This window comes from Anomaloglossus baeobatrachus, chromosome 5 (genome assembly GCF_048569485.1).
Source record: "Anomaloglossus baeobatrachus isolate aAnoBae1 chromosome 5, aAnoBae1.hap1, whole genome shotgun sequence".
Classification (NCBI taxonomy): domain Eukaryota; kingdom Metazoa; phylum Chordata; class Amphibia; order Anura; family Aromobatidae; genus Anomaloglossus; species Anomaloglossus baeobatrachus.
In genome coordinates, this window is record NC_134357.1 from 359,893,108 (window position 1) to 359,909,751 (window position 16,644).

The window sequence follows — 16,644 nt, forward strand, 5'->3', positions numbered from 1 at the left end:
TCTCCCTCCCTGCTGTGACTTTGTTCAGTGCTATCAGATCTATAAAAAGAGCTATCGTATTCTGGTTTCTGGACAGTACTATTGAGGCAGTGGCACACACACTGTGTTAAACCCTACTCAGAAATCTGTCTCTCTGAACGGTACACTAGCCTATGCTGCAGACAACACTGAAAAGGGATTTTTGTGTTATTAAGGCCTATACTCTCCCTAGCAGCTTCTCTCTGCATCCCTATGCTGATGCAATGCAGTATTCAGACGCAATGTGCGCAAAATGGCGGCAGAAAGTCTTTTATAGAGCCTATGATGCTGAGCGGCAAGCCAATCACTGTAACACCACAACCAAGATGGCTGTGGCATTATTGTGATTGGTTAAGAAGCCCAGCATGTTTATTGGCTGTAAATAAGGCTACAAAATGGCTGGGCAGGACATCCGAATATAGCGAGGTGAATACACCATGACTTACTATATAATAAATATCCCGAGTACCGTACTATTCTGCGAATAGTAACAAATTCACTCGCTCATCACTACTCATAATATATATCATTGTCCAACAGTCAAAAGGCCACTCTCTCTATATCGCTATAGATTCTTTCAGGCACACAAGGACCAACCAATTAAAGTTTTAAGCTTAATATAAAGAATACAGAACTTACAATAAAAGGTATAAAAAGAGAAAGGCAAAACAACACACAAATAAGCAAAATAATTCTAAAATAAAAAAGGGTTAAATAACCAAAATAATCAAATGTTTCCATTTAAACCTATTCTTCTGTCTCCTTGAGGGAAGGAGAAATAGTTTATAGATGCCATACAGCTAACTCGGACCCCCCCCACATGTGAACACCTTCACATTGTGTAATCAATCTTTTACATGCTTCATCCTGAACGCAGGTTTCAAGGATGCAATATTAAAATCGCAGGACTGTAACTGGACAGTAAGAAAACTAATTGTCCGTGACGCACAAACAACGGGGGCGGGTACAATTGCTCATGCGATCGCACGATAGATCGTCCCATGTGACGCCACCATTAATCAATAGTGCAGCGCTAAACTGCAATTTTTTCCCAGCTGTATTCCTCCTGGGGATGAAATTGTAGCATGATGCGTATGGTCGCATAAAACGGCTGAGACTCAAAAATGCAAGTTAATGGGGGCAAGAAAAAAATTGGAGATCACATGGACCACCTGTATGCAGTTTGGTTTGTACATTATTTTTCTGTAAAACACTGTAAATGATTGTAGACTGCTGAGTTGTTTTAATGATGCTGTTTGCTCCTTAATGTTCTCAAACAAACCTTTGAGGCCTTTACAGAACAGCTGTATTTATACTGAGACTATATTACACACTCAATTTACTAATCAGGTGACTTCTAGAGGCAATTAGTATCTCAGGATTTAATTTTTTTTTAGGTATCATACTATATGGGGCTGAATACAAATACACATCCAAAATTTTCAAATTTATATTTTTAAAATATTTAGACAACCATGCATCATTTCCTTTACACTTCACAAATTCTTGCTACATTATATTGGTATATCAGATCAAATCTCAATAAAATACATTGCATTTGTGGTTATAATGTGAAAAAAAGGGGAAAAGTTTGTGGGGTATGAATAATTATTCACGGTTTTGTAACATCACCTGTATGTTTTATTCACAGCAACAAAAGGGCAACAGTATTTACCTGTCCAGGCTACAAAATCTAATGCATTAACAGGATACAGCAAAACTCCTTAATAAAGATGGAGGCAACACAGGTGCAAAACACTTCATGGAGAAAGTGATTGCTTTGTAGAGATGAGCGAACCTCTAGAGGCTTGAGTTCGGTTCGGTTCGTCGAACGGAGGTCGCGTTCGAGTTTGGTTCGGCGAGCTGTTCGACGAACCTCTCGAACCCCATTGAAAACAATGGGAGGCAATCACAAACACGTAAAAAGACATTATAAATGTACACATACAGTTAATAAACATTGCCATAACACTTACCTGTCCCCGTGACACGTCCTGCACTCTGTCTCCTGCTGCTATTCCTTCCGATAATCGCTGTATCCTCCCGGTAACCAGCACTGATGATAGGACTTATCGTGATGTCAAAAAAGCATGTGACCAGTCATGTGTCTATTATCTCATTGGCCAGAGACTGGTCTCATGGCTGTAACGTCATGCTAGGTCCTGTCAGTGCATCTCCAGTACGCGGTACTCGTTTGAGCATGTCCGTGTACCATCGAAATGCTCTGGTACATGGTAGACTACCCGTTCCTGCATGTGGACGCTCTTTACAGAGTCAGCCACATGCAGGGACTAGCTGTCACAGCCGGTAAATAGCGGCATCGGAAATCATGTTATCGGAGCACCGTTGCTATTACCATAGCAGCGGTGCTCCGATCACGTGATTCCCGATGCCGCTATTTACCTGTCTGTCAGCTGTGACGTCACCGCTTACAGCATGTACCGGCACCGGGAATCACGTGATCGGAGCACCGTTGCCATGGTAACCCGTCTTTCAGCGGTGATGCCACCGCTTACAGCCGGCAGCCTGTGGTCACTCTCACTGAGTGGTTACTGCACGGAGCACAGCGTCTCCCCCCATGTAGTGCTGTCTGATGTAGCAGAGCTGCATGGGTTGAAGGAGAAAGCAGACAGAAGACCATGGGTCGTGGAGGGATAAGAGGGAGTAATAAACATGGAGTCTCTAAGTGTGTCTGTGTATTTATTTCTATTAAAGTATTTTTTCTCTGTGTGGTGTTTTTTTTTTAACCCTTTATTGGAGATTCTTAATGGCCGGGTCAAACTTGCCTGACATTAAGAATCTCTGGCTTAATACTAGCTAGTAAAACAAAGCTATTATTAACCCATCATTACCCAGCAAGCCACCCGGCTTCAGAGCTGCTGGAAGAGTTGGATACAGCGCCAGATGATGGCGCTTCTATGAAAGCGCCATTTTCTGGGGCAGCTGCGGACTGCAATTCGCAGCAGAAGGGGGGTCCAGAAACCTCGGGCTAACCTGTGCTGCGGATTCCAATCCCCAGCTGCCTAGCTGTACCTGGCTGGACACAAAAATGGGGCGAAGCCCACGTCGTTTTTTTTTTTAATTATTTCATGAAATTCATGAAATAATTAAAAAAAGGGCTTCCCTATATTTTAAGTTCCCAGCCGGATACAAATAGGCAGCTGGGGGTTGGGGGCAGCCCATACCTGCCTGTTGTACCTCGCTAGCATACAAAAATATGGCGAAGCCCAAGTAATTTTTTTTTCTTAGTTTTGTGGCAAAAAAAATAAAAAATGCTTCCCAGGATTTTCCATTGCCAGTGAAGATAACACCAAGCAGTGGGGGTTAGCAGCCAGTAGCTGCTTGGATTACCCTTAGCTAGCAATACAAAAAATGCAGCAGGAGCCCATATTTTTTTTTTTAATTATTTATTTAAATAACTAAAAAAAAATGGGCTTCCCTGTATTTTGATTGCCTGACATCACAGTACTGTAAAAATAAATCAGTATAAAAAATGATGTAGCGCTCTGCGGTATTTTTGATTCTCAGCGCAGATAAAGCAGACAGCTACGGGTTGCCACCTATCTGCCTGGTATTACCTTGGCTGGCAATCAAAATACAGGGAAGTCCATTAATTTTTTTTATTTAAAAAAAAAAGTTTAAAATAAATGACGTGGGGTCCCCCCATTTTTGATAGCCAGCTAGGGTAAAGCAGACGGCTGTAGCCTGAAAACCACAGCTGGCAGCTTTACCGTGGTTGGTAATCCAATGTGGAGGTCACCCCAGGCTCTTTTTTATAATTATTTTATAAATAATAATAATTTCAAAAAAAAGTAGGGTCCCCCCAAATTGGATCACCAGCCAAGGTAAAGCGGACAGCTGTGGTCTGGTATTCTCAAAGTGGGAAGGTCCATAGTTATTGGCCCTTCACAGCCTAAAAATAACAGGCCGCAGGTGCCCCAGAAGTGGCGCATCCACTAGATGCGCCAATCCTGGCGCTTCACCCCAGCTCATGCTGTGCCCTGGTGCAGTGGCAAACTGGGTAATAAATGGGGTTGATACTAGCTGTAAGGTCACCTGACATCAAGCCCAGCAGTTTGTGATGTCATGGCGTCTATCACATACCTGACATCACAAACTGTCAGTACTAACAAAAAAAATAGACAAAAAAAAAATTATTTGAAAAAAGACTCCCCAAAAGATTCCCTCTTTCACCAATTTATTGTAAGGAAAAAAAAATAAGGGGGTCCCATGACGACTCTGGACCATCTAGAATATAGGGCGACATGCTCAGGGAATGTATCCCCCATTTTCTAGGAGTGCAGACCCTCCATGTGAGGAGTGTGGGTGCAATGAATCTGCACCCACTTTCCCCGGGTTCACAGCAGCAGAGTCCATGTCGTAACTGTTGCTATCAAAGCTGCAATGCCCTGCTCATGAGGTCTAATCAGGAGAACTATTCTACAATTTCCATCAATTATTTTACAATTTCCAAATATTGGTATTTTCTAATATTATTGCTATTCCATCTACTATATATTGGGGTAGTATTTTGGAGATGGAATACCCCTTTAAGTCCAGTTATCCAGCTGAATGAATACTAAACAACAGAGCTCGCCATTTAGACATGTTTTCTTGTGGCGTATAACGGACTCTCATGTTTGGTAGTCGTTCAGCAGGGCAACTATAAAAGCAAATACCTTCATTTGGAAATGTAGTATAGCTCTCATGATCAACTATGTTCCTTACCTCATGAGCAGGGCATTGCAGTAGCTTACAGATTCATGGTTACCACCAATCGCTGTGTCTGAACACAGGAAGCTGAGCTGACAGCCGCTTTGTGCATGCGGCAGCGTCTATTGTGAAGGAGGGGGCCGGTGGGGATCAACGCTGCACAGGTATCGTGGGACACCGGGGAACACCGGTGGCGTTATAAGGGGTGACCTGGCAGGGCTTGGGGAGGAGTTTTCTATCGCATGTGTCATGGCACATGCGACAGAAATCAGAGGAGGAGGGTGAATGCGTCCGGCACGCTGCTGTGCGCGCGGCCATCTTCGATTTCCGGGAGTGGGTCAGGGGAGGGCACTTTGGCAACAGCGGGGGACCGGGGAGGAGATTTATCTCCCATCTGACATGTTTGTTCATGCCAAATGGGAGATAAATCATTTTTTACTGGCGCTGTCATTTACTGTAACGTGATCATCGGTATACGATGTATACCGGTGATCACAAGAGCGGGGATCGGAAAAACCGGCCTGAATCATGATCTCCAGGGTCTCAGCTACCCCCTGAAACCCCGGAGATTTTCTGACGCTGCGGGGCGCTATTCACTTATTTCTGCCTGCTGTTTATAAACAGCAGATCAGAATAAGGCTACATTCACACGAGCGATCCGTTTTTGCGGTCTGCAAAAAATGGTCCATTTTTTTCACGGATGCATTCGTGTGGCATCCGTTTCCGTTCCGTTCCATATACGGTCCGTATGTCATCCGTTTGCCATCCGTGTGCCTTCTGGTTTTTTTGCGTACTGCAAAGAAACTGAAGGAGGGAAAATACATAAATTTACCCAGGATCCATAGATTCAACCTACATGAGGCGGTCACATGTTCACTCCAGTGTCATTTTCTACTGCTTTTCACAGCATAGAGCGCTCTGGTGATTTTCCTGTGCTTGTATACTTCATATCAGTCTTTTCTGTCATTATAATGGCAGAAAGACACATAATGTCCCAGTCTCCTGCATTTTGTAATTTTGCACCCTTTGGTGCCTTTCATGTGGCACTAAGGGGTGCTTAGCCTTGTATTTAGCCAAAAACAATAATTAAAAAAAAAATGACGTGGGGTTCCCCCTATTTTTGATAGCCAGCTAGGGTAAAGCAGACGGCTGCAGCCTGCAGACCACAGCTGGCAGCTTCACCTTGGCTAGTAATCCAAGACTGAGGGCACCCCACGCTGTTATTTTAAATTAAATAAATAATTACAAAAAAAAAAACACGTGGGGTCCCCCCAAAATTGGATCACCAGCCAAGGTAAAGCGGACGGCTGGAGTCTGATATTCTCAGACTAGGGAGGTCCATGGTTATTGGGCTCTTCCCAGCCTAGAAATAGCAAACCACAGTCGCCCCACAAGTGGCGCATCCATTAGATGCGCCAATCCTGGTGCTTTGCCCCAACTCATCCCGTTGCCCTGGTGCGGTGGCAAATGGGGTAATATATGGGGTTAATACCACATGTGTAATGTCACCTGGCATCAAGCCCTGGGGTTAGTGATGTCACGCGTCTATCAGATACGCTGTTGGTGATCGAACCATTCTCGAACATTACTCGAACTGTCGAGCTTTTAGCAAAAAGCTCGAGTTCGAGTTCGATCTCGAGCACCCCCCAAAATCACTCGAACATGAAATTGGCGAACCTCGAACATTGCTCATCTCTATTGCTTAGTATTAATATTGCACACAAAAAGTCTTGTATAGGGCACCGTTCACACATGTAGGTGCAGTGTCTGGCTTACAGTTTATTAGTGGTGCCCATACTATTATACTAGGTGGGCTGTCCAGCACTATATACTGTAAGTGCACCACACAGGTACGGAGACCTCAGTTTACAAGGCCTACATTATAAAAATGAAATATGTTAAATATATTTATAAATATAAAAATATATTTAAATATTAAATATGTATGAGGTATTGGAAGTGTGAGTGGTTCCTACATCAGTGTTTTGCACCTGTGTTGGCTTCATCTTGATTAAGGGGTTTTGCTGCATCCTGTTAGTACTTTAGATCCTGTGGCCTAAGCAGGTAAATACTGTTGCCCTTTTGTTGCTGTGAATAATTCTTGAATTTTTTGGGGGGATGTTTTGCCAAGTATCTAAAGGGATCTTATTTGTCTTTAAAGAAGGCGATTAATTTTATTATAATGATTAAATAAAAATGGAAATAGTATGATACCGCGTACACTTTTGCATAATGTAAATCACAAAGGTAAAGTACTTACATTGCACACTACATAGAAAAAAAAATTCACCAGGAGGTACATGCATCATCTGTCTGGAAACATCAGCTTTGAGAAGCAAAAACAACGAAGACAGAGAAACTCCTGGGATCCACATTGTAGTGTAATGGGCATCGCCTCCACAGGTAAACAGGCTTCTGACTTTGCTGTAATCTTCACCAGTCTATATCTCACTATCCACACTGTGGTGTAATCGGCATCGCCTCCACAAATAAACAGGCTTCTGACTTTGCTGTAATCTTCACCAGACTATATCTCACTGGAAAACAAATTGCTTGCATAATCAATTGTTATGCCAACTCCAACAGGTTAAATTTGTCCTATATAATATTCCTCTACTGACTAGTGGCCAACTCTTCAGATGTCAATCTACACCAGACAAATACGTCACCGGATGAGACATGCCAATAGCTCCTGGTTTCAGATATTTTACCATACTATAAACACGCACATTCTCAGTAAACATTGATAAGAAAACTATGTGATACTGAGTGATACTATAAACATGTATTTTCTCACTAGAACTATAACTCCAGGTGTCTGGGAAAATTACAGAAAAACAAGCTAATAAAAACTAAACTTTTACAGTCTGATATCTTAAAGAGTTTCTTAAAGACAGACTACTAATATGGATTCCTGATGGTAACTAACATGTTAGCATTACAGGCAAAAAATGTAATTCCCATTTTTGTGGCTTAGCTCTTATTTAGTCACCTGTATGTTTGTTGCCCTTGTTCACACACTGTTGGCCTCTTTTTCAAATCCAAGAGGCATGGCACTGGGTCCTGACATCATTCAACATCAGAACATATGTATGGGGGGTATCCTGACAGGGCCAAAGGAGCCAACACGTGGTGTTTAATGTGTAGCTTCTGTGTGGTAAGTGTATAGGAAAATTGTTGAGATCCACGCACCAAATAGAAGTGTGTTTGCAAACTAATCTGTCGGTATATCAGGTAGTAAAGCTAAGTGGTGAGGAGACAAACAAGACAAAGGAATGGTGTGGATGACGGGAGCAAGGGATGACAGTGATGTGGACACCCTACATAGTATAACCCTGAATAGAGAATATGTGGCATAATAAAGCTTTTTATTTATCATAGCCTGAGTGTGGCTATGGTATATACTTATACAATTGAGGTACTTAGTGCTCAAAATTTTTATTGGCATTAAAAAAAAAATTCTGTATAATCAGTATTTTACAACCATTCATCTTCTTAACTTAAAGGAGTTGTCCGACATTAAATTAACAAAAAATTTTGAGTTTATCTGTGCTGTATTGTCATATAAATCACACCTACATTGTTATTTTTTGTTTTCTAACTTTTGTTCCTCTTGAATTATCCCTTTATTCTCGGCAGCTTCTTGTTTACATTCAGATCCAGCAAACTGACCACTTCCTGTGCAAAACCTCAGTCAGAGCTGTCACCACCCAGCCTCAGTGTCCAGCCCCACCCTCTGCCCGCCCCCAGCACACACATTCCCTGTCAGTATTCTTCCCCAGCACCTGACCTGGTATCACTACAGCATTGCAAATAACAGCCCCACATCGGGCTCTGCACCGCACACGCACACATATGGCTCTGCACCGCACACGCACACATATGGCTCTGCACCGCACACATCTGGTTCTGCACCGCACACATATGGCTCTGCACTGCACACATATGGCTCTGCACCGCACACGCACACATATGGCTCTGCACCGCATACGCACACATATGGCTCTGCACACGCACACGCACACATATGGCTCTGCACCGCACACGCACACATATGGCTCTGTACCGCACACGTACACATATGGCTCTGCACCGCACACGCACACATATGGCTCTGAACCGCACACATATGGCTCTATACCGCACATGCACACATATGGCTCTGCACCGCACACGCACACATATGGCTCTGTACCGCACACGCACACATGTGGCTCTGCACCGCACACGCACACATATGGCTCTGCACCGCACACATATGGCTCTGTACCGCACATGCACACATATGGCTCTGCACCGCACACGCACACATATGGCTCTGTACCGCACACGCACACATATGGCTCTGCACCGCACACGCACACATATGGCTCTGCACACATATGGCTCTGCACCGTACACGCACACACATGGCTCTGCACACGCACACATATGGCTCTGCACACACACACATATGGCTCTGCAAGCCCCCATCCCCATCCCCATCGGGAACACATGTGGAGTACATACTCACCTGTCCTCGGTCCCCGCCGCTCCTGCACGTTCGTGCGCTGTCTGTGCTCTCTTCAGCACAGTAGTGATGTCACCGCTGTGCTGAAGAGAGCACAGACAGCAGGAGGGACAGTGATGAGAAGCAGCGCTGTGCTGCTTCTCATCAGCACTTTCAAATGTACCGGCATCGGTGATCTGTGATGCCGGTACATTTGAATGTGTGATCCTGAGCAGGGGGCCCGGTGCTGGAGCTGACACCACGGCAGCTGCCGCCAGGCCCCGCCCCCAGGTCACGGACCACACAGCAGTGCAGGGGGAGGTTACTGGAGAGTAAAAGAGGTGCGGGGGAATGTGTGGGAGGGTGCAGGGAAGGGGGGCGGGGCTCATCACACTGTAGACACCCAGCTGGGAGGCGACAAGCTGTTCCACATTTGCATGTCAACATGGCCCTGCCCATGTTGACATGAAATGACCGGAAGCAGCAAAATCGCGGCAGGAGCGGTCACATTACCGCTCTGAGCCGGGGGAGAGGGGCTGACAGCAGGGCAGGTAAGTGGTCTCTATCTACTTACCTGCCCCAATGTAGCCCAATAGGGAAATAAAAAAAAAAATGTCAAAGAAGCCGGATAACCCCTTTAAGGGCACTTTACACACTGCGACATCGCTAGCGATCTCATTAGCAATGTGAAATTCTAGATCGCACTTGCGATCTAAAATTTCACATCGCTAATGAGATCGCTAGCGATGTCGTAGCATGTAAAGTACCCTTTAGTCCATGTTTGTTCAAGGAGTGTGGTGGTCTGGAGAGATGGAAGCTAGTTTCTGAGCTCTTTTGACATTTTGATAGGTTCACCCTCTTTTTCAAGTATGCTCAGTACACCCCCATAGTGTTACCTATACTCATCACATTGTGATATATAGTGCCCTATCCAATAAGGAAAAATATAACCAGTTAAAACAGCAGCAAATGTTCATTAGGAAATGTTCATTAGGAAATGACCATAATCGACAAATACATAATTAAAAAATTATCCAACAATTATTCCATTCCCGATCACATCTGTTCTTTATATTTCTTATAATGGATTTATTATTGAAAAAATGACAATTGTTCATTGAGATAGTTTAAAAAAAAGCACAATTTGCAAACCTCACTTAACCCCTAAGGGCTAAGTTTTGAGGGTGTGGATCCAAAAGACCTCACCCTGTATTATTCTTACATAACATCATTTCTACATAATCTCCATGAACCTCCTCTAATACTGTCTACCTCAAACTGAACATTTTCAAACATGAGCAGCTCCTTTTCTATAACCTTACGGAGTACAAAAATGTCATCCACATACCTGAGTCACAGCTCAATCTTATCTGAGCACAGGCTATGGCTTCAAATTCAGACATAAAAATATAAGCAATACTTAGTGCTGTGAGGGAACCCCATCGTGGCATCCTGCAGCTGCAAATAACAATTGGAACCAAACCGAAAATAGATTTGTGTAAGAATAGTATCAAGCACTAACAGGAAGAATGCAATCTTATCAGGGCCTATTCTTAAAGGGGTTGTCCACTACTAGGACAACCCCTTCTGATTCCACTCATTTCTCCCAATTAAAATAAAAGACTCTGTACTCATCTCTCGTTCTGGTGCCGTTACATCATTGTCGGTAATCGCGGTTTGGGGGTCACATAATATTGTGATGTCACGGGAGCCCCGCTTCCAATCACTGACAACTTATTTCTTCCTGTCTTCAGATCAAATGAGCAATCAACAGAAAGTGAGTGGCAGCTGCAAGGTCACTTCCTGTTTTTTAACCTATTTGATCCAAAGGTGGTGATAGAGAAGCCGGTGGCGATTGGACACGGTGCTCACATGACGTCACAATGTCACGTGAGCCCCAAACTGTGGTTACCGACAGTGCATAAACAGCACCAGAATGAGAGTTGAGTACAGTGTTTTTTATTTTAACTGGGGGAAACAAGTGGAATCAGAAGGGGTTGTCATAATAGTGGACAACCCCTTTAAAGGGCCCTATACCTTCAGTATAGGAGATGTTAATGTAAAGGCTCTGTATATCAAAAGTATGAAAAATGTAATATCCATATGTTAATTGACTTTATGATCGGGTAGAAAATCATTAGTCATTGGAATAGGAGTAGGGCTAAATGCTTAGAGGGTTTGTCTACGAGTTAACACTGATGGCCTATCCTCAAAATAACAGCTGTTCCTAATGCCGCCATCAGGTGGAATTGTTCAGTTGCAATAGGACAGCTCCATCAACAAAATTGTGGCTGCAGCTGAGTACTATACATCTGCTCCCTTCTCATTCGAACAAGGGGTGGATATGCAGTACCCAGTCATGGACACTATTCTGCAACTGTGTAGCTCCGGCAGCTAGCAGAAACGTTGATCAGTGGGGGTGCCGGGTGTTACACCCCCACTGATCATACAGTGATGACCTATCCTGAGGATAAGTCATCAATGTTTAACAATTCTAGGTAAGAAGTACATAATTGGTATCAGGGGATGATCATTTGTTAATGTTTTCCTCATATTTTCTGAAAATTGGCCGGACATATCATTTTCTTGTAAAATTGAATCCAATTCCTGCAATGATTAATGTCAGACTACTGTATCATGAGATCTCTTGGATCCATATACTGGAAATGCTCAGGCCTCAGAGGTTACGTGAGGCCTGCAATTTCAGAGTGTTTACTTAACTCGCTCTATCAAGCTGATTTGTTGTCATTTCTTCACTAGGGAATTTATACGAAATGTAAAAAATATTAAGTAGAAACAAAACCTGGAATGAATTATTAATTGGAAACTGGTGTTATTTTTTAGCATTTGTTATTACTGTTTTATACATTGAACATTTCTTATTATGATAATATGTATATGGAATATTCACCCAATTATGCCAGCTTTCCTTGCAGTTTGAAGTAACAGCTCATATTAATAAGTACCTAAACAAGTTCTATTATTACAGAAATCATAGCAACTACTTATAGTTAGTAAAACTTTACTGCACACATGAAGAAGAAACATTTAAAATTTCACTAAACAAGACTTATTTAACATATCAGGTTTATTTATTAAAATACTTCAAACATGGACCATTTTTCAGTGTTCTGGATCAATGTTTGGTCCACACGTCAGTATTTACAATCCTTGTGTGTTCAGTAGAGATGATCAAATTGATTCCAATTGATTGTGTAGAATCTTAGGAAAATGGCAGGCCCTAGAGAATTATAAGAATTTGCCAATTGGACACCCATATATAGCCTATGGCTTCGGGACACAATTTATAGAGCAAGAGGAACAAAATATTAAATATTATATATTTAGTTCGAAACATAGGCAGTGATTATAAAAATATAGAAAGGATGTTACAAAGGGAATAAAACAGTATAGTATATATAATAGTATGCAAAAGTTTGGGCACCCTTGCTCAAAAAGCATTTGAGCAATATAAAATGCAAACTTGCTGTTGCTCCCAAAAACAGAAATTTAAAAAGCATATAATGTCTGTAAGTGAGGCGTGTTACTAAAGTGGCTGTTAATTACCACCAGCCTTTTTTTCCCATGTGTTCACATTACTGGAAATGGCTAAGTTTTTATTTGAATTAAAGGGAATCTGTCCCCAGGTGTTCGTTACCTCATCTGAGGGCAGCATAATGTATGCAAGAGTTCCTGAATCCATCCATGTATCCCTTAGATCTTTGTTCCCCAACTCCAGTCCACAAGGCCCACCAACATTGCATGTTTTCAGGATTTTCTTAGCATTGCACAGGTGTTGGAATCATTCGAGCAGGTGATTAAATTATCACCTGTGCACAACTAAGGTAATCCTAAAAACATGCACTTTTGATGGTCCTTGAGGACTAGAGTTGGGAAACACTGCCTTAGATTACTGGGTGCAGCCGTTCAGACACAATCAGAATTTTTAGATTTAGCCTTGTAGCTCTCACCAGGCTCTAAATAGAGATAGTACAATGACAGTAAAGGAGTCAATCAAAGGAATGGCCGTGTCGGACTGCCATGCATATGACATTGTAGTCCGAGTAATGAGCTGTCCTGCTGCTTAAACAGACATACCAAATAAACAAGAGATCAGACAAGACAGTCATCCCTGAATTCTATGTTTTAACCCTTACAGCATGCTGTCTTCAGCTTACATAGCAAAAAACTGCTGACAAATTCCCTTTAAAGATATTAAAATGGTTTCACTATATCCTATGAGACCTCAGAGTGATACACACTTATGTTCTAGGCATTTAGGGGCTTTGCAGTGTTGTGAATTGGAACAAATATATTTTCTGTGAATTTCATCTTTTTGAAAAATTCGATGAAGCTGGCGAATTTGAATATCAAAAGATTTGGTCATCTCTAGCAATAGTTTCCCTACAAAGATTATCGTTATCTTAAGGAGACAATGGAAACATTATCTTAAAAGAGGAACTCAGACAAGAAGTAGAATATTTGTTCTTAATATTGACTCATTATATTGTCTGTTAACATTTAGTACTGTTGGCTCAGACAGGAATCCTCAATATCCTTACAATATAAGCAAATGGTTTATTATGATGCAAAAAGTGTAAATTCTGTCAGGAATGCTGTATCCACGCAACATATGCTTCAAAGTTCATCTAGCTTCTCATAGATTAGTAATGCATGAATTTCCTTATACAGTCATATGTAGAGTTGAGCGCGGTTCGTGGTTCGAGGTTCTCCAGTTCGAGGCTCGAGTGATTTTGGGGGCTGTTCTAGATCGAACTAGAACTCGTGCTTTTTGCAAAAGCTCGATAGTTCTAGATACGTTCGAGAACGGTTCTAGCAGCAAAAAAACCAGCTAATTCATAGCTTGCTTTCCGCTGTAATAGTGTAAGTCACTCTGTGACTCACACTATTATGACATTTCAGTGTATAGTGTGCGGGAACAGCGAATTCAGATCACTGCTGTTTGGATAATGGCGATCGCCATTTTTTTTCCTTGTCTTCCTTCCCTAAGCGCGCGCGTGTAGTGGGGCGGGCCAGCATGTCAGCCAATCCCAGACACACACACAGCTAAGTGGACTTTTAGCCAGAGAAGCAATGGCATGTGTGATAGGATGTCCATGTCACATGTCCCTGCATTATAAAAACGGACATTTTCCTCCAGCACGCCATTATCTGCCTTCTGCGTCCTTGGTGTCAGACATCACTGGCGCAGCTCCGTCCTGAGTCCTATCGCCGATACTGCTGTATGCGCTCCATACACAGCGCTGGACAGCTTAGGGATAGCACTTTTTATCAGTCCTTTTAAGGGCTAATACCGGCAGGGTCAGAGCCATAGGTGACAGGTCCTGAAAACAGAGTTTAACAGCTACACAAGATGACAGCGTCTGTGTAGCTAAGGTCAGGGATTTCCTCGCTGCATTTCCCCATTAGGAGGGATAGAAAGGCAGGCTTCCTTTCCTCTACCCAGACACCCACAACCCTGCCACTGTACCCTCCTGCCCTTTGCACACTCCAACTCATTGTTACTAAGCCATTATACTAGCAAACACTGAGTGAACCTAGTGGCATCCTAAACGTGGCTGTTGGACTGCTGTATTGCCCCAGTAGTGCACAGATATTTGCAGCACGTGTGCCTGCATTCCACACTCAAACTCATTGTTACTAAGCCATTATACTAGCAAACACTGAGTGAACCTAGTGGCATCCTAAACGTGGCTATTGGATTTCTGTATAGTCCCACTAGTGCAAAGATATTTTCAGCACCTCTGCCTGCATTGCACACTCAAACTCATTGTTACTAAGCCATTATACTAGCAAACACTGAGTGAACTTAGTGGCATCCTAAACGTGGCTGTTGGACTTCTGTATTGTCCCACTAGTGCAAACATATTTGCAGCACGTCTGCCTGCATTGCACACTCAAACTCATTGTTACTAAGCCATTATACTAGCAAACACTGAGTGAACTTAGTGGCATCATAAAAGTGGCTGTTGGACTTCTGTATTGTCCCACTAGTGCAAAGATATTTGCAGCACGTCTGCCTGCATTGCACACTCAAACTCATTGTTACTAAGCCATTATACTAGCAAACACTGAGTGAACTTAGTGGCATCATAAAAGTGGCTGTTGGACTTCTGTATTGTCCCACTAGTGCAAAGATATTTGCAGCACGTCTGCCTGCATTGCACACTCAAACTCATTGTTACTAAGCCATTATACTAGCAAACACTGAGTGAACTTAGTGGCATCCTAAACGTGGCTGTTGGACTTCTGTATTGTCCCACTAGTGCAAACATATTTGCAGCACGTCTGCCTGCATTGCACACTCAAACTCATTATTACGAAGCCATTATACTAGCAAACACTGAGTGAACTTAGTGGCATCATAAAAGTGGCTGTTGGACTTCTGTATTGTCCCACTAGTGCAAAGATATTTGCAGCACGTCTGCCTGCATTGCACACTCAAACTCATTGTTACTAAGCCATTATACTAGCAAACACTGAGTGAACTTAGTGGCATCATAAAAGTGGCTGTTGGACTTCTGTATTGTCCCACTAGTGCAAAGATATTTGCAGCACGTCTGCTTGCATTGCACACTCCAACTTATTGTTACTAAGCCATTATACTAGCAAACACTGAGTGTACCTAGTGTCATCCTAAACGTGGCTATTGGACTTCTGTATAGTCCCACTAGTGCAAAGATATTTGCAGCACGTCTGCCTGCATTGCACACTCTAACTCATTGTTACTAAGCCATTATACTAGCAAACACTGAGTGAACTTAGTGGCATCCTAAACGTGGCTGTTGGACTTCTGTATTGTCCCACTAGTGCAAACATATTTGCAGCACGTCTGCCTGCATTGCACACTCAAACTCATTATTACGAAGCCATTATACTAGCAAACACTGAGTGAACTTAGTGGCATCATAAAAATGGCTGTTGGACTTCTGTATTGTCCCACTAGTGCAAAGATATTTGCAGCACGTCTGCCTGCATTGCACACTCAAACTCATTGTTACTAAGCCATTATACTAGCAAACAATGAGTGAACTTAGTGGCATCATAAAAGTGGCTGTTGGACTTCTGTATTGTCCCACTAGTGCAAAGATATTTGCAGCACGTCTGCCTGCATTGCACACTCAAACTCATTGTTACTAAGCCATTATACTAGCAAACACTGAGTGAACTTAGTGGCATCCTAAACGTGGCTGTTGGACTTCTGTATTGTCCCACTAGTGCAAACATATTTGCAGCACGTCTGCCTGCATTGCACACTCAAACTCATTATTACGAAGCCATTATACTAGCAAACACTGAGTGAACTTAGTGGCATCATAAAAGTGGCTGTTGGACTTCTGTATTGTCCCACTAGTGCAAAGATATTTGCAGCACGTCTGCCTGCATTGCACACTCAAACTCAT